Below are 24642 nucleotides of genomic sequence, written 5' to 3'. Positions count from 1 at the left end.
CTTACCTTTTATTCTAAAATATAATTTACCGTTTGTGGTAATGAAATCATTAAATTTTGCGTCATTTGTTATGCTCAGCTTTAGAAAAGCGAAATAATAATAGAGTTTTCGTGTTAATAGGGACTCTAGAAATAACCATTTCTACCCTATTATTGTATAAATGAGAAAATACGGGCCCAGAGAGATGAAGTGGCAGGATCCAGGTTTCCTAACTCCCGACTTTGTGTCTTTCCTACTATATCACATTGTCTTCTAAGGCATAGAAGGTGATGGATAAGACGGTCTTCATTTACAAGAATATAACTTCTAACCCTATGTTATCCCACAGTGCAAAAAACTGAATCCGAATAGAAGAAGACTTCTTAAAGTAAAGCTTTTCTCTCTCTCTCTCTTTTTTTTTTTTTTTAATCACTGACAGGTGATCAGAATGAAAAACAACAAAATGGTATTTTTCCTTGTCTCAAGTACTCTCACACGGGGCCATGAATTAAGGCAAGGCCAACTTCCGTCACTCAGTTTCCTCCTCAGAATATGACAATACTTCGCTCTCTTTTAGTTGCTAATTTCATCCTTAAAATATTGCTGAGAACCAAATGAAACAGTGCCTGTGAATGCTCTGCAAAAATATTTTATACATGTTCTCAGTCTCTTGTTATCCAAACATTCCCCTGGTCTCCAACCAGCCTCCCCTCAATCAGCCCCTTGTTGATGGCAGCACACACTTCATTTTTGGGAACCGTCTCTCCTTCTATTTCTTTATCCTCACCAATGAAAACATCCCTGGTGGTGTTCAGCTAAATGTCATGTCAAGCTAATTCAGTCCTATTGTTTTTCTAATTTAGAACAAAAATAAATGTTAGTTAATTGTGGCAGGCAAACATTCTTCTGACAAAGAGACCAGTGTCTCAGACAAGGGCTGGCAGGATTTTAAAATTTTACAAAAGGAGTTGCTGCATAGACGACTTGATTTCAACGTGGGGATTGTCAACGTTGACTCCTTTGAAAGAAAAATAATAATGGAATTCACTCTGCAAACAATAACACATCCAAACTTTATTCTTTGCATCAAAAATATCCCTAAAATTCATCAGGGGTCAAATCTATTTTGATCAGCTTGCCTTTTAGTATATGCTCCAGTAGTGGCCCCATAAATTTCTTCTGTTTACTGATAAACAGCTGTAATTTAAATAACATTGGGATTCATTTCCCAGGCATTTTATTAGCTTCTCTGAATTGATTAATGCTTCATAAAGTCTGCTTGAGGGGAAAAACAAAGACAGTGATTATGTATTTTGTTTTTAATTTCACTGTTATACCTTTACAGATTTATAACACAGTGCCATCTGTTGGACTAAGTGTGCTTTTTCAGCGCGAGCCAAACTTAAAACCATTCACTCTGTTGGCCTCAAGAGAGCCACCAGTTATTCAAAAGGAATATTCAATTTGAGCACAGCTTAAAGCTCCATGAAGAATATGGAGCCATAGGTAGCAAAGAAATATGCTGTTATATTACTATGTTATAATTATGTGTTATTATGCCGTTATATTGAGATACTGCTTTATCAAAGAAAGCATTGTAGCAGGATTTCCTGAGTTTGGATTTTTATACTCTCTTGAGAAATATGTAGTTAGATAATCAAAGCAAATGGAGTTTGTGATAATGCAGACTCCCCCAATACTCCAGAAACACCAAGGAGATGTTTGCTCTGTGCTTCCTTTGAGACTTGTAATGCCACACGTTGTAGCTCACATAGCCACAGACAACAGTGGGTAGTTACCATCCACTTGATGTCTGTCTGCATTATACTGTGGATTTAGGAGGTCAAGGAGCTTTTCAGATCTATATTCCAGTATTAAGACTGGCAGAGCATTGGTTTCCAGAATGTGGGGAGAGTATCATAGGAGCATAGTTTTCAGACCTCTCTGCCTCATCAGCATATTATCCTTCCTGCCTCACATGAAGAAAAGCGCCCATTGGTATAAAGAGTGACATATTCAAAGGAGGCAACTATTACAGATCAAATTTGGACAGTGTTTAATACCATCCTGATCTAGAAATCTTAGTTCTAATTTCATAGCTACAGAATGAATTTAAAACATTCAATCCACTGTTGTTATCTCCCTTGCAAAATATTACATTATTTTTCTGTTTTGTACTTGTCTTAAATACTCACATGTGATCAGAGTGTGTTAAAGGAAGGGTCTTCGTTTGAGAACATTGGTCCAGAGGATATCATTTTCCAGATCTTTTTCATTGGTAAAATCTCTTATAATAGATTTGCCTATAAATATCTTGAATTCATAAATAGTCCTTTCTCTTCTTTATAAAAGAAATCCATATGCTTTATCTACTATAAGTTTTGATATGGTGATTTGCCTAGGATGTGAAAGGTCTTTTAAACCTCTATGTTTGGGGGTGGAATGGAATGGGGGATATAAAACTCAGTAATAGAAATGTATCTTCACATTTCTGAATTCAGATATATGGTAGCCTGGTATAGAAATACTAATAATGTTCATTTATGTTTTTCTTCTACTCCAACTTTTGAGCTTTTTTTTCAAAGAAAGTATTCCTTTTGAAGGAGAGACTCCTGAAAACAAAACAAAAAGAAAGCTTTTAAGAAATATTTAACATTAAAACAGTATTTTTCTCATTAATTTATACCTAAGAAGTTCGTTCCAGCTATTCTTTTTTTAAAATTTATTTTATCAAAGTATAGTTGATTTACAATGTTGTGTTAATTTCTTCTATACAGCAATGTTATTCAATTATAAATATAATATACATTTTTCTTCATATTCTTTTCCATTATGGTTTATCACAGTATATTGTATATAGTTCCCTGTGCTATACAGTAGGACCTTGTTGTTTATTCATCGCATATATGCTAATTTGCATCTGCTAATCCCCTTGGCAACCACAAGTCCATTCTCTATGTCTGTGAGTCTGTTTCTGTTTTGTAGATATGTTCATTTGTGTCATATTTTAGATTCCACATAAGTGATATAAGTGATATCATATGTTATTTATCTTTATCTAGCTTACTTCACTTAGTGTGATAATCTCTAGGTCTATCCATGGTTGCTTCAAATGGTATGATTTCATTCATTTTTTATGTCTGAGTACTATTCCGTTGTATATTTGTACCACATCTTCTTTATCCATTCATCTGTTGATGAACATTTAGGTTGTTTCCATGTCTCGGCTGTTGTGGATAGTGCTGCTGTGAACACAGGGGTGCATGTTTCATTCTGAATTATAGTTTTGTCTGGCTATGTGTCCAGGAGTAGGATTGCTGGATCATATGGCAACTCTATTTTTCATTTTTTGAGGAATCTCCATACTGTTTTCCATACTGGCTGCACCAATTTACATTCCCACCAACAGTGTAGGAGGGTTCCTTTTTCTCCACACCCTCTCTAACATTTTTTATTTGTAGATATTTTTTAATGATGGTCATTCTGACCAGTGTGAGGTGGTACCTCGCTGTAGTTTTGATTTGCATTTCTCTAATAATTAGCAATGTTGAGCATCTTTTCATGTGCCTGTTAGCCATCTGTATGTCTTCTTTGGAGAAATGTCTATTTAAGTTTTTGCCCATTTTTTGATTGGGTTGTCCAGCTATTCTTAAGATCCAGCCCTTGGACCAGTCATTATTTGAAAAGATTATTCCTATGAGCTGACAAAGGAATATTTTAATCATGAGGATTTTAAAAATGTAACCAGAATGTTCCCTGGGACTACCAAATTTGTATATTATATCAGATAATATGCAAGGATAAATTTTATATGTTATTATTTTCACATTCACTGTGTATTATTCAACAAGGTAGTCATAAACAATTTGTCAACTCATACCATAAAACTGTTATTCCTATCATAATTAATCCTCATCTTATTTACTTTTAAATATGATCACTTTTTCTACCTCCAAAAAAGATACTATGTTAGTTATCAGATGATTAGTTTTTGCTATATGCCTTTTTATATTAAACAAATTTTTCGATAAGGTTTCATTTCACTAATGATATATTTCCACTTTACTTTCATAATTATCAAGTTTTGAAATATACGTCATTTTAGCTGTGCACTGTTGATAATGACAATAATAATAATTCTTTAACTCAATTCAGAGGAATTTTATAATATATGGGATCTCTGTTAATAAAACAAATATAAACAGAGTTATAGATACAGAGAACAAACAGATGTTTGTCAGTAAGGAAGGAGGTAGGGGAGGAGAGAAATAGGTGAGAGGTGAGGGGGACTAAGAGGTACAAACTTCTAGTGGCAAAATAAATGCGTCATGGGTATGAAATGTATAGTATGGGGAATATAGTCAAGAAAAAATCCAATTAAATGGCAACAGTATATGAAATGAAGATATATGCTGAAAACTCTGAAAAAAATCACTCAGAGATTGGAAAATACAATAATGGCTCTCATGTACTTTACCTTTGATGTTGATAAATATTGTTCATGTTCCAGATACGAGTTTTTCAGGTACTTTGTTAAAATTAATAAAATTATAATTATATAAGAATTGATATATGCATGAGAATAAATACAAATATATAAATTTATATACATTTATGCATTTATTTTTTAGTTAAAGTAGTTAAAGGAACTCACCATTTAACTATGAACATACTGTTTTAAATTATGAATTACAATAGTATCAAGAACTTTCACCTTCCTTTGTCTGCCTTTCCTAGTTCATCCACTTACAGCCTCCCTTCCCAAACACAATCAAAATCTTAAATTTTGTGTTTGAGATTTATAAAAGTTTAATCATGCTGTGTTCTACAAAATACAATGATCAGAAAAGAAAAATACGTTCCTGATCATTCCCTTCAAGGGTTTTCTCCATCTTCACGTCTCGTGCACTGAATAACTCTCTGTCCATTTTAATCATATTCTATTAACATTTTCTTGTGGTATAAAAGAAGACAAAACTCAATAGCCCCAACTCAAAAGGATGGCCTGAGTCCAAGTTGGTTGGCAACAAAATGACCATCGCTTTGAGTATTTTAGTTTTCAGTTTCACATCACCCATTTGCTAAATGATTATAGAAATAGAACAGATATCTAAGGAAAGATGAGTTGTTAATTTAATATTTTATAATTAAAAGTTAGTATATGTTTGTTATTTTAAAAATATAGAGGTAAGAATTTAATTACAATTATAATTTAAAAAGAAGAAAATGGATAAATCCATAATCTCCCCTTTCCAGTTACTATTCATATGTCTCTATATTAACCTTGTAAACAGCCTTGAATGTAGCCTTCCATCCATTTTTAGGTAAATGTGCATAAACCATTTTAGGATTCTTTAAAGCATAGTTGGTGACAAAAAAAACAAACAAAAACAAAACAGGTGTGAGCAACAGTGCCTCAGAGATTCTAGAGGTATAGGAACTAAGCACACTAAGAGGTGTGCTTCTTCTGTGGTACAGGTGCTATTTTAAGTATTCTAATGGCAGTAGCTCATTTAATCTTTAAAAAAAGCAAACAAGCTAGATACTGTCATTTTCTTTTTGTGGAAGTGAACAAATGTATTTCCCAGGGTTAAACAGTTTGTCTCTGTGCTAGAACCAAGACTTAAGTCCATGTCTGTCTCTAAAATCTTGGTTTCTTCCAAGGAATCAGAAGGAAGAGTATTCCACAAACACTATGCTCGGATGGAAGAGGTGGCCGCCTTTTTTTTTTAACATCTCTATTGGAGTATAATTGCTTTACAATGGTGTGTTAGTTTCTGCTTTATAACAAAGCGAATCAGCTATACATATACATATATCCCCATATCTCCTCCCTCTTGCATCTCCCTCCCACCCTTCCTACCCCACCCCTCTAGGTGGTCGCAAAGCCCTGAGGCGATGACCCTGTTCTATGTGGCTGCTTCCCACTAGCTATCTATTTTACGTTTGGTAGTGTATATATGTCCATGCTACTCTCTCACTTCATCCCAGCTTACCCTTCCCCCTCCCCGTGTCCTCAAGTCCATTCTCTACGTCTGCCTCTTTATTCCTGTCCCGCCCCTAAGTTCTTCAGAACCCTTTTTTTTTTTAGATTCCATATATATGTGTTAGCAAGGTGACCGCTTTTTGAAAGGAGGGTGGAGAGAAAAGAAAGACATTTGTAATCATTGCCTTTTGAAGTGCCTGTCAATTTTCTCAACCAAATAGAATATTCAGTGTGACAATAAATCCATTAAGTTGGATCATAGTGGCCTCTTCTGGTGAAAAATGAGAATATCAGAAATCGTCATTAAAAATTATAAATAATTATTAAATATGAATTTTAAATGAACTATACATAATTAATTTCTACATATTTTCAAATTAAACTGCCTTGTGAATACTAATTTAAAACATGATAGTTTGTATAGCAGCTCCTTCTGGGATGGTTTTCCTATATGTCATCTAAATGTATTATGTTACAAGGAAAGCATATTACACGGGAGAAACCCAAAGATGGGTCTGATCAGTGCTGCTATCTTAGGTAAATTTCTAATTCTTTCAAGGCCTCAGTTCCTGAGAAATAAGGAACGTTGTGATAACAAAAGCAAGAGCTCTCACAACTACTACTATACTTGATGATCATGGTATACAAACAAATATCATACATATTATCACAATGATTCTCATAATAATCCTGTGAGATTCACAGGGTGAAGTTACAGATCCCAAATTATATTAGAGGATACTAAGACTAACATAGATTCCATATTTTGATAAGTATATCTCTTAGGAGTGAATCCAAGTTGTAAACCAAAATCTCCTCATTTGAAGTTGAGTTGACCTTCTGCTACAGAAGAGTATTTGTGAAGAGGTAGTGGATCCCATCAGTCTCTGCCTGTGAAAACCTTTGTCAGCTCGAGTTTACTATATTTGCTATCATGATACACTCGACAATGTCAGGGTAGAAAATTACTCAGTCCAGTGTTTTTCAAAATGTGTATCTCTCTTGAGCCTTCATGTTCTTCTCATAAATAAGAAGTAATTCAATGACAACATTCCAGTCCCCTGCCCCATGTTAACTTTGTTTCAGACAGAGTACAGTCAGGGAATAGACACCACACAATAATTTGAACAGGGAATGTGTAACATCAAGAATTATTATTTAGAAACAACGGATTCATTTTAAATGGTAAAGAGAACTCTAAATAACCTAGCTTTGAGGAAGAATATGCAAGGAAAAAAATAAACTTGGAAGTGGGGAGCCCTCACCAAGCGTGGGATTTAGACCTTATTGGAGAAGCTGTGGTTAAAACTCCTTATGGCGTTGTTGTCCTGGGCCTTGGTTGTTCTGGGCCAGAGCTGGTCCACTGCTGCTGAATCAAGGCTGGTGGGCAAGAAACCACAGCTTGCAGTGGCAGGCAGGAAACACCCTTCCGTGTTGCAGGTGTGTGGGAAGCCAAGAATTGCAGCTGGGCATGGCAAGCAGCAGATAGCCCTCTGGGATGCAGGCAAGCCCAGTGTGGGAAGCCAACAGCTGGAGTACCTGTGAGACTCATTGGCAATTTACCCATAAGATTCTGAAGTTTAACCTGAAGTCCATGAAGGTGTGGGTAAAACTTAATTGGGGTAAACATCACTGCATCTCCCCAGATATGTCAGTGGCTTCACGAAAAGAACAAGAAGAATAAATTAAAAGTTACCTTAACCAGAAAAAGAAATCCCTTCCTCCTGCAACGTCTCTTCAGCCCTCACTCTCTACTGAAAAATCGGAATGCCCTGTTTGTTGCTAAAGTGGAATGCTTACAGGGTCCAGCCCCATTATCACAGAGCAGGTAATGAAGGACATATTTGGAGCTGAAAGGCAGTAAAGTGATAAATAGTACAGGCCTCAACCAGAACAGTTCAGTTCTCATAGGTTTTATATGTTAGGGGACAAAAGAAGTTCTGCTTGACCAAAAGAGAGAGAGGGATATATATATATATATATATATATATATATATAGAGAGAGAGAGAGAGAGAGAGAGAGAGAGAGAGAGACAGACAGACAGACAGACAGACAGAGAGAGAGATTCCACTAATTTAAAAAATGTGTTGGAAACTACCAATGTTATTAAATCTGCTCTACTTCGTAGATTAGAAAATTGAGGTCCAGAGAAGGAAAATGGAATAACCTGGAATGCACTGTCTGTTAAAGGCAGATCAAGGGTTAGAACCCAAATTTCCAAACGTATAATCCCTAAACTTCAGTTAAGCCTTTCCCATATTATTCATATGGCCTCTCTGACCATACAGAGAAGATAAAGATACACTTTAGTAAGCGTGTGTCTGGACAGTGTTAGGCCTTATGGCTAGACTATCATATTAAATATAAGGCCAACTAGAGGAATTAGGTAACTGATACTACAATATGTATGATCCTTGAAAACATTTACCCAAATTACTAAAAGAAGCTAGTCATGTCTACCAATGGATGAACGAATATACACATATATATATATATTTATACACACACACACACACAAGGGGATACTACTGAGCCATAGAAAGGAATGAAATCTTGCCATTTGTGACATGGATGTACCTTGAGAGTATTATGCTTAGTGAAATAAGTCAGACAAAGACAAATACCATATGATTTCACTTATATGTGGAATCTAAAACACAAAGCAAACAAACAAAATAAATCTCATAGATACAGAGAACAGATTGATGGTTGCCAGAGGGGAGGGGGTTTGGGAGGTGAGTGAAACTGGTGAAGGGAATCAAGAGGTACAAACTTCCAGTTATAAAATAAATAATTCATGAGGATGTAATGCACAGTATGGTGACTATAGTCTATAATATTTTATTGAAAATTTGAAAGTTACTAACAACGTAAATTTTAAAAGTTCTCATCACAAGAAAAGAATTGTAACTTTGTATGGTGACAGATGTAACTAGACTTATAGTGGAGATCATTTCACAATGTATACAAATATCGAATCATTATATCATACACTTGGAACTAATATAATGTCATATGCCAACTATATTTTAATCAAAAGAGAAGCTAGTTTTCAAAGGACCACATATTGTATGGTGTTACTAATATGAAATATTGAGACTAGGCAAATCTATAGACACAGAAAGCGTATTAGTGGTTCTCTAGGGAGAAATGCTGCTCTTATAAAACATATTCTAAGATCGGGCCTTGGCAGTTTAGTTGTGGTAGAATGTTGAGAACTGACAGACCCTGAGTAAATAACCTGAGTGTTACCAGGTGAAAGTGAACAGCTCAGTAGAGACTGTGTAGCTGCAAACCACCTGGGCTTCAGCCAGGGATCCCTGGCACTGGCGTCCCACTACTCTTAGTCAGGCAGAAGCTGAGTTTCACTTGAGACTAAATGATGCGACCTTCTGGTATCAGGCAATCTGGTTACTGAGTCCATTCTTAAGGGTTATCTCAGAGTTTCTGCATTTTTGGCAGGTGGCAACACAGAAGCAACAAGAATTTCTGATGTGTAGACAAGTATAAGCAAATGTAAGGATCCTTAAGAATACTGACAGCAGTTAGCCCTGGCAAAAGTACTAGCGTTTCTGCTAAGTTGGCAAGATTGAGCTGTATAATTTGGGTAATAAGGGAAACGTGATACTGACACACGTTGGCAGGGCCAGGAGCATGGTAGCAACTCATGTTATTTGTAGTCCTCATAAGAATCCTCCAACGCGTATTACGTGTGTTTTACAATTTAAGAAATTGATACTTGTACAGGTTAATAAATAGTCCAAAGTGTCCAGGCTAATAAGTAGAGATGTGTGCACTGAAATCCAGCCTTACGAAGATCAAGCCTATTCTAAGGGGTCCAGGTTGTTCTATGGGATCTTTAATGTTTATGGGTATTGAGGTTCTTGAAAAGTTATTGTAGTCCCGTGCCTTGGGCAACATTTCAAAATTTCTTGCTCTATCGTATAATATCACTTATATGTGGAATCTGGAAAAAATGATACAGATGAACTTATTTGCGAAGCAGAAATAAAGACACAGACCTAGAGAATGGACATATAGATACTAGGTGGGGAAGGAGGGGGTGGGATGAATTGGGAGATTGGCATTGACATATATACACTACTATGTATAAAACAGATAACTACTGAGAACCTACTGCATAGCACTCAGTGCTCTGTGGTGACCTGAAGGAGAAGGAAATTCAAAAAAGAGGGGTTGTATGTATACATATAGCGGATTCACTTTGCTGTACAGCAGAAACTAACAACACTGTAAAGCAACTATAATCCAATAAAAATTTAAAAAAATTTCTTGCTGTTGCATTTATCAGCAATACTCCAAGAACCCCCGAGTGCTTCAGAATAACTCTTTTATTAAACTCACTTATTATTGGTAAGTTCATTTTATAGCACAAATTTCAGCTGTTGCAGTTCTAGACCAGTTGCGCATGTTCAGTCTTCCTCCGAATGTGAGGTAACACCCACATTACTGGGTGCTTCATATTTAGGGGGATTGCAAGTGTTGCTCTGACACAACAGAGTGGATATTGACTGAGCATCTTGTGGCACAAATAAGGTTTCCTTTCCTGTTCACATGCAGCCACACTTCTGTAATCAAGTGGACAGCAAATGGCCATTAAGCAAAAACGCATGAACACACATAGGTAACATTTAACACAAATGTTATTTTCAAAATGGAATCTCTTTTAGCCCTTTGAGAATTGCAGTGCAATTCTTTCCTTCTCCTCTTATTTTGAGAACATGTCCAGACTGTCAGCATAGTAGAAGAGAAGGGTCACTTGGAAATGCCCTGAAAGTCAGAGCTTGTGCCACTGAGCTTGTGGCCTCTGCTTTTCAGAGCCAGCACAGCTGATTCTTCAGAAAAGATTCCCGAGTTTCATTTAAATAAATGGAGTTGAAAAAATCCCATTAAAAAAATCCTTTCAAGGTCAAGCTTACTTCAATTTCTGTTTACACTGGGTAGAATTTTTACGGTTTTGGCTTAAAACAAAGTGAGACAAGTCAGCAGCCTATACTAGGCTTATTAGTATAGCTATGATCCCTGGTTTTCCACTTTCAGTTCTAAATAAATATACCCCCCCCCCAGAAGTAAAGGGCTTGGTTTTTTTTTCTGATTGTGGGTGTTTATCTACTCTTTCCCTCCTGTCTTCCCTTTGACCTGACTGGAGGGGGCTCTGAATTTGAGCAGGCTGAAGATGTGCTGAAGGTAACTTTGTCTGGGAATGTTTCCAGTTTTGCAAAGTGGAGAATAATACTTCCCATCAGTACTTCCAGTTAAGCATTTCCAACATTCTGCTCTGTTTCTCAGCTGTCAATGTCGATGTCTTCCATCATACAGCTGATGTGAAACCTCTTCGAGGAACTCTTACTGGATGTCCAAATTGGACTCATTGTCTTTCAGTGTTTTCATCATAACTGACAATGCTTTTTATGAAAATTCTGATTAAGCTGAATTGCAGTTTCCTATCCATCTGTCATCCCTATCACTAAATTGTAGATTGTTGAGTGAAAGGATGAGCCCTGTACACAGAGTAGGCCCTTAATAACTCTTGTAGAATATATAAAATTAACTAGCAATGTGTGCGTTAAAAAAGCATTGGTACTGTTTCAAAGTATCCTTAACACAAGCTGATAAATGAAGTAGCCTGCTTCCCATGCGTGGATCTGGTTTGATGAAACCAGGTCCAACAGCCATGGCTCATGTAATATCCCCAGATAAACTAAGGAAGCTCAAAGGCAGAAGAGCTAATGGAGAAATTAGATCTAGTTATAAACTGTATCTTTTAGTTCCCATCTTAGCCTCTGGTAACCTCTCATGTCTATTCTATGGTAGCACAATTGTCACCTCCTCCTGAGCTTTTCCTGAACCTGGCAGGCTGAACACCCGTAGTTCTCAGCACTCACTTAAGAATGCAGATGGGTTGGGATGAATAACCAAGCCCTGAATTCAGCTGACCCCAAACAACTTTTAATGATTGACTCACTGTGCAAAATAAAGAATTCTCAGTGTGGTTTAGTATAGCTTATTTAATCATTGCCCTTCTATAGTTGCATAGGCTGTTTCACTGGAATTGTTAGAATTCTTAAAATGAAAAGTTCTTCTTTTGGTGATAATCCTTCTTCTTTACATTAAAAATGTAAAATTATCCCTTCCATTATCCACTTAAAAGAGTCTGTGATTTCACTTAATAATTCTCTGTGTCTCTACAGGATCTTAATTCTCTTAAATATTCATTTTTTTTCCTGTCTATTCAAATGACAATTTCAAATAATCTTTCTTTTCTCTTTGTGTATTAACCTTTCCGCGCCAGATCCTTTGATGTTACACTCTGCTGGCTCAGCTCCGTATTCTCAGTCCCTCAGGGGTTGACAGGATGCGGCTTTGGAATCTCACTAACTGAAGGCCCTCACACACACCCACTGACTCAGTGAGTGTAGCCCTCCCAATTTCCAGGTAATATGTGAGCGTCCCCTGTCACCCACATGCAGTCCCACCCGTACTCTCTGAAGTTCTATCTTATTTCCCACCACATGTTTCTCTCCTGTTAAGGCCAGTTCAGTCTACCTCACCTAAAGGAGTCCAGGAGAGTAGCTCCGTGCTCTCTTGAAGCTATAGTCGTTTTCACAATCCACGACATCTGTCTTTGTCTTCTTCTTCTGAGCACAAACAGAAAAGGGAAATGGCATATCCCACCGAAGCTGCCACAGTGCTAGTGACCAACGTAAGGGCTACTGTTGGCATAACCGTCAATGTCCATGCCCCTGATCCCCAAAGGGAGGGCTCTTGTGTCTGGCCAAGGCTGTTATCACCTAATTGCTGCAGAAACTGCTAGGATGCACTCACAATTTTCTAGATCTTTACCTTCTACTTACTTTTTCATCACAACCCTACCTGGAATTTAAGTACAGTTCCCAAGGGACTAAGAAATGGGCAATTTTAAGAAACAGACAAGTCTGCTTCCCCAAAACAGACTCTAGGCTCCCCCAACAAATCAGACTTGAAAACACACCCTGCCATGCCTGAATGGAGCAGTAACCTAGGTGAGGTTAAACTTTAAACCCATGTTTTTTAAAAAATTCCTTGATTTCCTCTTTTGCATTTGCCCAATGCGTAGTGGTTTCTTGAAGCCACAGCCCTAGCTTGTGTCCTTCGTTATTTCACACGTAAACTGTAGGTCCTACACTTTCATCAATCCCACAGCAGCACGGAGGTTGCTACACAGAGCAGGCAACTCTCAGGCAGGAGCCTGCAGCTAGTCACAGTGTCATTGATCCACAGTTGGTCATATGAGTGAAGAGCTGGGAAGTCCATCTTTTTTAATGAGGCCTGATCTAGGCCATGTCATATACATTAGTTATAGCAGTGGCGCCATTAAGGAACAGAACATGTAGGAATATTTTCTCAATGGCCCCCGAAGGACAATTCATTTGTCCTTCCTGGAGGACCTTCATTTTCAAGATTATATTGATAATTAACCAACAGAAAACCTAATCCTGGGGAGGTGCCAGACCTTTTTAAACCATTTGAGGCAACAAAAGAAAAGCTCTAATTCCGGACGAGAAGAAAGACAAAGCTTCGAGTATGAAAAAGAGCAGGGACTCAGAATCAGACATTCCTAAATCTTTACCTTGTATCTACAACTATAAAGTGATCTTAATGACACTGTCACCATCAATGAACCATAGTTTCATCATTTATAAAATGATAATTATTTGCAGGACTGTTCTAAATAATTCAGATGATAAATATAAAGTAACCTGAATAGTTCCCATACCATGGAATATATTCAACAACTAGAAGGTATTATTTTTAAGACTTTATTATTATTCTCTAGCCAATGCTCACTAGCCATTAAAATATCCCTAAGAAAATTTCCATTAGAATTATAGAATACAGAAAAAATATTGAAAAAATGGTGCTAGCAATCACTTAGTCCAGTGAGTTGAGGGAATTTACACATCTTCCATCCATGAAAGATGCCTGAATGTCAGTTGCACATCGATCTGGTTTTTAATTGAAATCAGGGAGACAAAATTGAATCAATAATAAGTACTGTATGATTCCAACTGTATACCATTCTGGAAAAGACAGAACTATGGAGTGAGAATGAGTAAGTTAGCAGCAATTGTTTTTTGTTCTTTCCAAAAGTAATGTTTATTGAGCAATTACTATGGGCATTTTGTCCCGGGAAGAGGACTGAAAGAAGAATAATGATTCCTTGGCCAAGTGGGTTTTAACCCACAACTTCTGAGGGCGAGGTCCATGCTCACTTTTCTTTCATCACACAGTGGGCCCTTTCTAAGCAGTTCTAGGACCTGTTCCTTCTCTCCTTAGTCAGCAATATGCCTCAGGCCATTGCCTTTCAGCTAGATCTTGTTTTCTTCCTCCAGAAACACAAAATGCAAGAGCAATGGCAAAAGGGCAGAAATAAGTTAATAGCAAATTACTCAGAGTAACCCCTGGGAAGAGCAATGTTTATAGATCGTTAGTAAAGAGACTTGCTAAGGATTATTAGACAAATCAGTAGTCAAAGTCTATTTCTTTTAATGACATAGTTTCAAATGTGAAATCCAACTGAGTGACTTCCTTACTTTTGACAATAATCATCTATTTTTGTATGTCATAGCTATTTTGTTTATATGTTCAGCTGGATTTAGTTAAGATTGGAGAACTATGATTCCTTCCTTCCTTCCTTTTTTCTTTCTTTCTTTTCCTTCTCTCCTTTCCCCCTTTCTTCTTTCCTTCCTTCCTTTCCTCCCTCCTTCTCTCTCTCCGTCCCTTCCTTCCTTCTAAAATTGCCCCACACAGTTTCTTAATTCTCAGTAGGTTCACAGACTTAATGTCACCTCTAGCATAAGCCAAGCACGTGTTACCTCCCAGTGTCTCATTTAGTGATGAAGCATTGACTGAAAGGAAGGGGAACTCTTACATTTTCAGAAGTGACATATGGGAAAAGAACCTTGAGACAGGAGTGCCTGTATATACACCCCTATGCGTGCTGGCTCCGTGGGCCAGTGATGACTTTGCGTTGATTCTGAATCACACAGGAATTTGCATCGGTTACTGCCTAGGGATCCAGTCTAACCCCTGGGAAAGACAGAGCTGGGATTCTACTCATAATACATGCTCTTTAGTGGACAAAAAGTGGTTTGTATGTAAGTAAGCCTAAACTTCTAATCTAAGCTTCTTTTTAGACAGATAATGAAATTGAGGCCTCCTGAGGGAAAATGGCTTGCTTAGGGCCACAGTGCCTTGAGTTTTAATATTTATAAAAATATTAAACTAGAACAGAGGTCCCTTGGGAGATGCCAGTACCCTACTTCAGTTACTTATCCTGCAGTGGCCAGAACGATAAAGGGGCAAACCCTCTTCATTGCTCCCAAATCGAATCATTAACAGCAACACCTGTCACCTCACTTTCTGGCTTGCTTTGTCCAAAAGACAAGAATGCTGGGACGAAATTGGATAAAGGTCAAGGGATCCCAGTTCTAATGTATCATCACTACCTTGTTCTCTTAATATCTGAAAGGTTACTTTTCCCCTCTTATTAAGAATCTAAAATATGTCATCACCTCATTGTGGTCACTTTCCTTAAAGCTGAGTTGTGCTTTCAGGGGGGCTGGCTGGATGATATTGTGAGTATAGACAGTGGCTGCCTTCAAAATTATTCCCTTCCATCCTACATTCTCCCTCCACACCTGGAATAGTGTGATAGGATCATTCCTATGTGATTTGACTATCATGTCCTTTCAGGAAAGCTCCTCTCCAATAGGCAGCTATGGTCCTCATTGCAAACTTATGTGATGGGTCGTTTTCCAGGCCCCGCAGTCACTCACACATGCCTGGCATTAAGAATGGATATAATTGAGATTCCTAAAACGATACTCACCACATCAGTTAAAGGGGTTTTCACTATACTCTACTGAAAGCAAAGATACTGAAGGGTATTCAGTGGATAGGCAAAATGAATTAGCATTTTAAAAACATTCTTCTTTAAATTAGGACCTGTAAGAAGGACAGGTATATGGCTGGACACAGAGTAATTGTGAAAGTTCAGATTTACAATAATGAGGGCTGGACTACATCAATAGGTAAGAAACTTTTTCAAAAATGCTAAGAAGGAATGCTTGGAGATTTGGATATCAAATAGAGGTATGGAGAGAAGAAGAGAAGGTTTAGAAGGGGAGAAACTTGAATTAATGGTGAATTGTCTTAAAGTAAGACATGTCCCCCCTTTGGCACTCAACATAGTAAACACAATAGTCAAGTGATTGATACATTGACATTAAATCAGAAACACATATATAATACTTTCACCTACCTTCACCCAGACTTTTAAAGAGCAACAGAGAGCATCGTTATCACTTAAATTTGTTATCTCTTTGATGATTACTTAAGTTTTTCACAAGTAGATTTTAGGAGATGAAAGTTTAAAGCAAAAGAAAAAAATGTTACAGTGAAATATAGACATTCATGAACAGAAGATGTACAGAGACATGTAGTATGCAATGAACCATGGCGTTCAGGATATGCTGAGACCAGATGGTGGGATGCCTTGAATGTCATACTTAGTGGCTTGGATTTGGTAGGGAATGGGACATGATTTAGGGGTTTTAAAGGAAGAGTGATGACATAAAGTGATTCAGAAAGAACACAATGATTGCGGCTGCTTGTTGGAGGATTGATTTGAAACAGTAAGACCCAAAATAGAGATACTGTTAGGAGAAGTATAAGAAATAGGGGGAAATATCAGAGATTTAATTAGATAGCGACCCGCCACATTAAAATACGTCTTCACTGCTGCTGACTCCTTCAGATAACGTGTATCATTTTTATCATAAATAGAGCTCATAAGGCTAATTAGAGTTTCTTATGTGCCTGGCACTACGTTCTCAAACAAATTAACTCATTTTATGTCCACAAGAACCATATGAACAAAATTCTCTTACTAGCCCTCTTGTGCAGATGGAGAGACTGAGTCAGAGAATGGTTAGGTAGCTCTTCCAGTGTCATACAGCTGGGAAGTGGCAGACGTGGGATTCAGGTCCAGGTTGATCAGGCTCCAGGGTCTTTCCTATGCAAGCTCATCCAAAGAGGATCATTCTCTAGATTTTGCTAAGGATACAGATGGAGGTAGCCTTCTTTCTTGTTTCTTCCCCATACCCCAACCTTTATCTATTCCTTTAGTGTCTAATTCACTAAATGTGGAGGGGAAAATGGTCTCTCTCCCATCCCCACACTGAGTCTATGGGCTTTCAGGATCCTTGAACTGACTGAGGTTAGAGACAGTTTGACTTGGTAGGTTCAGATTCTTAAATAATGTTTCCACTCTACTCTCTTGAGCTTACACTGACTGTAACTGCCTCGTGTTACTCAGTATAACTGATGCAATTTACATGAATATCAGCCCAAAAGAATATTATATTGTTACCTTATTGTAAATGCTTAGAATTGACCTTAAATATCTTTCATTTTAGAGTACTATTATCGTCCCTTAAACTAAAACATCTAATCAAGAGATTTTGACCTCTGAGACTTGGTTCCACATTTGTAATATGTTTACATCATGGGTGTTTTCTACCGTAAATCTGTCCTGCATGGGAAATCCTACAGGTAGAAAGGAGCAAAACTCTATGAAAATAAATCAATCATTTTTGACTATTCTTCTTTCAAAATATATTCAGAATACACTCTGAGCTCCTCTCACCTGACCAGGCAGGAAATGGCTTTTCAGAATAACCCTCTTCCATAGGACCAAGTCAGGTCAGCAACAGAAAGAGCTTGTCTAGTTAAAGGACCACAGGGATCTGCTGCCTCTGATCTGAAGCACACTCATAGTTTGTCTGAACTCTATTCCAAGTTGAGGCCAAATTGAAAATAATAAAACTCATCTGAAAATAGCTTCTCAGATCCTCCTCTGTTTTTTTCTCTCTCTCTCTTCCATTAAATATTCTAGTCCTAGGGGATTTCAAAAAGAAAGGCCAGGATAGCTTAGAAAGCATACCTTAACATAAAGAGTAGAAAGATTTATATGACAGGAAAACAAGCTCAGACAATGGCTAGAAAATGAAGATTAGTGTGCAGGTGAGAGGACTTGATTATAAAACCCCTGCCCTATCACATCAGGCTAAGCAATGGTAGAGAAAAGTGAGATAAACCATTCTGTGAGAAAGCAAGGAAACTATAATTACTATCTATAATTTTTCATAGCCCTTAAAATATTGAAAAACCTTAAATGCAAGAGAGTTAGTAATCACAACAAAAAGAAGCTTCTTATATAAACCTCTTATAGCCAGCCTCTTATATAGAAATATGAATATGCCTTATTAAAAAGTTATGAAAGTATAAACACGTCTACTCACTTAAAAATTAAACCTGATGTAGACAAATTTTGAGTAATCATCTCTGCTGATATGTTTGAATCAGCATTCCAGTTATAAAAAATGCACGTTCACTTACAGTTTATAGAAATGGTGAAAGTCAAAGTTCACTTGATGATGTTAGGGTGTTAACAGTACAAAACAATGTGCAGTATTTTCATGCACCAAAATGCGACTTCAATCTTGAAAGTTGAACACTAAGATCCTCGGGCCCTGTGTTTCTGAGTGGTGTGTTGGTATGTTGGGGGCGGGGAAGGGGGTTCTATATATAATTATAGTATGGAATGAATAATAATAAGAAGAAGAATTAATATTTTTAGAATGTACTATGTGACAGACACTGTGCTCATCACTTTACATGCTTCAGTTTACCCAAAGATCAATGAAAATAGACTTCTGTGCCATCTCTAATATTTCAGCCTAGACATTGGCAAACATTTGCAGTGATAGAACACTCACTGCAGAGACTGGATATTGGTCTATACCAGACATCTGCTTGTTTCTCAAACACAAAGCTAGCTTACCACTTAAGGAAGGGTAATTAAAACAAGAGATTAAACTTTAAAAATGTGATTTCAAATCTTAGCTATGTCAGTTCTTACCTATACTATTGAGAAGGTCATTATTAACTTCCTGGGCCCTCAAATATCTAATGGTGGGTGATGATACCTGCCCTGTGAATCTCACTGATACATTTTAAAGTAGAAATTAAATGATGTTTATGAAACTTCTTTGAAAATTATAAAATACCAGAAAATAAAATTGTCATTTTTTTTCTGTATCTACAAACCTCTCTGATTTGCTAGTACTCTGTAAATAGATACAATTGGCTCAACATCTAGAAGAAACTTCTGGTGTTTATTAAAATTTGCATTATGATGAAGGATGGAAGCAAACAGCCAGCAGCATCTCAACTTGCCATCTTCTTAGTGCCTTGAAATTGCAAAGATTTTTACATCATGCTCACGCAGAGAAAACACATAGAAGGAACCACATCTGTTCTGTCTGCTGCACAAGACGCATTTATTTTTTCTGATTCTGCAATGTGCAGTGGGTCGTTCTTCTGGTCTCACCTGAGGTCACTCCTGCTGTTGTCATCATCTGAGGGTTCAGCTGGGGTCGGGGAGGGGGGGTGAGATGATCCAGGATGGCATGCAGGAAGCCAGGGATTACTAGGCCAGCTTTGAAAATGTCTTCCTCACTAGTTTAGTCCCTTGTGCAAGCTATGGGTGATCTCTGCCAGAGAACCCTCCTTTCTGTGGTCAGGACTCACTGTGACATAGGGGAACTGTGCCATTCTAACACAGACAGGAGAGGTGCAGTCATCCAACTGATTACACTCATCCTCACTGATGAAAATTCTATTGCCTGCTTTTTGGAGAAGTGATTCCGGCTCCTTTCCATTGCAAAAAACTAGCAGAGACTGAATGCGACAAGGAACATTGCCTCCTCTCCTTGGGATAAAAAATTAAAAACTAAAACAAAACAAAAACAATGTAAACAGCCCTCTAATATTAATTCACACCTTTTCTTTTCCCTCACATACTTGTTCAGTAAATATCTTTATACCAGATAAATGGGACACCCATGGAAGAAAAAAGTTTGGGGAGAGAAAATTATGATTTATACATGTTGGGTTAAAAATAATTGCAAAATATCCAAGTAGATAACTTGATATGAAGGGGTTCTCTGATGTTTTATGTTTTTATTTAAAATTTGCTGGGCTTCCCTGGTGGCACAGTGGTTAAGAATCCGCCTGCCAATGCAGGGGACACGGGTTTGAGCCCTGGTCTGGGAAGGTCCCACATGCCGTGGAGCAACTAAGCCCATGCGGCACAACTACTGAGCCTGCGCTCTAGAGCCCGCAAGCCACAACTACTGAGCCCTCATGCCACAACTACTGAAGCCCACGTGCCTAGAGCCCGTGCTCCGCAACAAGAGAAGCCACCGCAATGAGAAGCCTGCGCACCGCAACGAAGAGTAGCCCCACTCGCCGCAACTGGAGAAAGCCTGTGCACAGCAACGTAGACCCAACGCAGGCAAAAATAAATAAATAAATAAATTTATTTTTAAAAGATACAATAAAATTTGGTGTCGACCTCAAATGTGGGCATAAACATTACTTTATGTCATAAGCTGCCAGCTCAGCTGCTCTGTTCAAGGAGAAAAGGTCTGATTACATAATTAACCCTTTGCGTCTTTTCTTTCTAATGCAGTGGACTCTGTATTTTGTCAACAAAGAGTATAGTAAGTATTCTAATGTTAAATCCACAAATGATAAGTTGGTCTGGGACCTTCTTCCAAGTTTATTTTGTAAAATAGATTTAACACCTAGTTATTGTTTATAATTATGCTTTTACATGTATTTGGTCCTGTCAAGAGGGAGGACATTGATTACTAACAGATAAGGAAATTATGTCCTAACATGCTTCCTTGACTGTTTTTACATTGTGTGGACAAATTTTGTATTCATATGACACTTTAGGAACTTTGGCAACCATTTTCAGAGAACTGAAAATAAACTAACCCGTATCTTAAAAGTGAAATTCTGTATCAGAACACATTGTTAGTCTACTAGTTCAGGGGTCACCAAACTATGACCCATGGGTGAAATCTGATGTACTGGCTATTTTTGTAAATAAAGTTTTATTGGAACACAGCCATGTCCATTTATTTACATATTATTTGTGGATGTTACAACAACAGAGACTAGATGGCCTGCAGGGCCTGAAACTTTATTTTCTGTCTCTTTACACAGAAAGATTGCTGACCTCTGGCCTATTTAAAGTAAATATCTTCCCATTCTACTGAAGGTGTTTCAGCAGAGTAGAGGCATGGCAATTTGCATCTCCTATGAATATCAACCTGGAAGCATTTTAAAGGATGGATAGAAGCACAGAGAGACCAGCGGCAAGGATAACAGCTATTATCACAATCTGAGTAAGAATTAAATTCTATTCAGAATCTCAAAATAAAAATAATAATTCTGGGGCTTCCCTGGTGGCGCAGTGGTTTAGAATCCGCCTGCCAATGCAGGGGACACAGGTTTGAGTCCTGGTCTGGGAAGATCCCACATGCCGCAGAGCAACTAAGCCCGTGCACCACAACTACCGAGCCTGTGCTCTAGAGCCCACAAGCCACAGCTACTGAGCCCACGTGCCACAACTACTGAAGCCTGCACACCTAGAGCCTGTGCTAGGCAACAAGAGAGGCCACTGCAATGAGAAGCCCGTGCACTGCAACAAAGAGTAGCCCTGCTCACCGCAACTAGAGAAAGCCCGCGCACAGCAACAAAGACCCAATGCAGCCAAAAATAAATAAATAAATTTTTAAGAAAAGAAAAATTATTCTGTGAACAAATATGTGAAGCATCAGAAGTAAAGGTATCTTATTTCACAATTTTGCCTGAAATCAACACTATCTATAAGCTTAATTTAAAGGGCATGCCTGCCACCACTGCTGTAATTTTCTTTCCCCAGTGAACAAGCAGAGATAGCATGAAATGGCTGTAAAACCCCAGGGAAAATACATATGAACATTAAAAGGTAAATAAAGATAAATCCTCAGAAGATACGACTCATAGGAGATGATGTTCATATTTTGCTATTAAGACATTGCTCTTTTCCTGTTATTTGCATTTTTCCTATGATTTCAGCAATCGGTAGAGATTACAGGCAATATCTTATCAGTTAATGACAAGAACATCTGGGTCCTATCTCCCCTGATGCATTTTAATCAGGTCATTGAAAGGAAACTCAGCAGCTGAAAGCTATCTGTTTTCTTTGGGATAATTGCACAATGTAATTAAAAGTATTTTATCAGCAGTCCATGGCAGAAGAGAGAAGTTCTATGCATGTGGCCTCATGGATGTGAATTGCAAGCATTTTTAACACTTGAGGAACTTGTCTTATAAATCATTACCTCATACTCGAAGACGCCATTAGCTTTTTGGTGCTCGTGCTTGCTGGCTAGTCAGTGAAAGACTTCCAGAAAGGCTCTAACTTTCAGAATCATAAATCCCAGGCAATGTCACTTGCATTGAGGACACTCATGCAGTGCAAGTGTCTGTGGACAGAACCCATGCCCTCTACTCATCAACCCTCAAAGTCATACTCAGATAAAGACACATCTAGGAAACATCACATGGTACACTTCTTCCCACAAGGCACAGAGAGGGTTCATGAGATTTGAAGTCAAAAGAGTAGAGTTCTCTTTATAGCTGCACCGGTAGCTACATAAATTGAGAAATTATTTGCATTTCTGGACCCATTTCTTCATATGGCAAACAGGTCTATAAATTAAATTCCTAATTCACAGAATTATGTCCCGTGCAGTAAGTAAGGTGCCCTTGAAGCTTGCACATGTGCAGCAATAAAAGATATCTGTTAGCAAATTTAACATATTAATTTCCCTAATGTGTTGTATGCTTGGCCTTTATTCACTGTTTTAAACTGAGGTATAATTTGTATATAGAAAACAGTACAGATCTTAAGAGTTCAGATGAATGAGTTTCACAATTTTATGTGCTCATGGTAACCTCCGAAGGAAACACAGTGTAGAACTTCCACCCATGCCGGAAATTCCCTTGGGTCCCTTTCCAAGCAATTCCAGCTGCCTGCTTCCCAAGAGTGGTAGTCACTTCTGATTTCTGCATTGCCTGTTCTTGGTCTTCAGAAAAATTGAATTATACCATATGTATTCTTTTCGTCTGTTTATTTTTGCTCTCTCCATATTTTTTGAGATCCATCCAAGCAGCTGTTGACTCTTTTCATTGGTATTCGATTCCATGAATATACCACAATTTGTCTATTATACTGTTGGTAGACAGTTGGGTTGTTTGTAGTTTAGGACTATTAGGAACATTCTTGAATAAGTCTTTTCGGGTACCTGTTTCATTTCCCTTGGGAAAATATCTAGGAGAGAAAACGATGGGTAGGAAGGCAGCTGCACGTATGATTTATGAGAAACTGCCAGAAGGTCTTCCATAGGGCTCCTGATGTGTCGCACACCCAGCGGGGAGATGCAGTTGCTGTATGTTTGGTGACATTCGGTGTTGTGTTGTAGTCAAACTAGAGCTGTGGAATGGACCCCCTGTCCCATCCAACATTGGTTCAGATGTCAAGACCGATGGCACCAGACAGACACCAAAAGGTATGAAAAGATTTATTACTGTCAGAATGAGCTTTTCTGGGAAGGGCACAGCAGCCTCCCAAGTAGATCTGTGAGTCTGATTATTTTAGGTACCTCATGTAAGTGGAATCATGCAGTATTTGTCCTCCTGTAATTGATTTATTTCACTTAGTATAATGTCCTCCAGGTTAATCCACTTTGTCACAAATGGCAGGTTTCCCTTCTTTTTTAAGGCTGAGTAATATTCGGGCCCGTAAGCCATGGCTGCCGAGCCTGCGCGTCCGGAGCCTGTGCTCTGTGACGGGAGAGGCCACAACAGTGAGAGGCCCGCGTAACGCAAAAAAAAAAAAAAAAGGAGGTCTCTGTTTATGTCCATTTTAAGATAAATTTTATAATAATGCTTCTCTTTGCTAACTGTAGCTCTGTGAATAGAAAGCCATTTTTCTCCAAGTTCAGAGCTTTTTTTTTTTTCTATTTAAGTATATCTAAGTTCTTTCATTTTAAATTATCAGCACCATCTCTGACAGTTTATTAAAGGACTCTGTTTTGCTGGGATATTCAATAGAGATAATGTTTACCCGTGTAATCTATAGTTATGAGTGGATTTCCTCTACCATCTCCAGGATGCCATGTGGAATTGCTCTTTGTACTCTGTCCCCAGGCAAGACATCTGCCAGTGACCTGTTTCCTCCATTCTAAGCTCCTCTTTCCCCCAAAGCACTCTGGCTCATACGGAATTTAACCTCCACATGTGCACACCCCACAAGTGATTTTATCAGAAATAGAAAAGTTACATTTGAATAAAACGTAGTTTTCAAATAGTTTATCCTCACTCGTACTCTGGTCTACTGCTTTTCTTTCTTAAATCATCAATTCCCTCTAAGCTCTGATAAAAATATCTAATTTGAATACTTTGTCAAGGAGCACAGAAATTCACATGGAAGCTGACCTAGTTCATTCCTATACTCTTGAATTGTGTGACAGGCGGCGGAGCTCTCATGTAAACTCACGTGGAAGCTAGTGCATTCCTATACTCTTGAATTGTGTGACAGGCGGCGGAGCTCTCATGTAAACTCACGTGGAAGCTAGTGCATTCCTATACTCTTGAATCGTGTGACGGGCGGCGGAGCTCTCTTGTAAACTCACATGGAAGCTAGTTCGTT

The sequence above is a fragment of the Leucopleurus acutus genome (assembly GCF_964270905.1).
Source record: "Leucopleurus acutus genome assembly, chromosome: 12".
Lineage (NCBI taxonomy): Eukaryota > Metazoa > Chordata > Mammalia > Artiodactyla > Delphinidae > Leucopleurus > Leucopleurus acutus.
The sequence above is the reverse complement of the archived record's forward strand: the minus strand, read 5'-3'. Positions refer to the sequence as shown.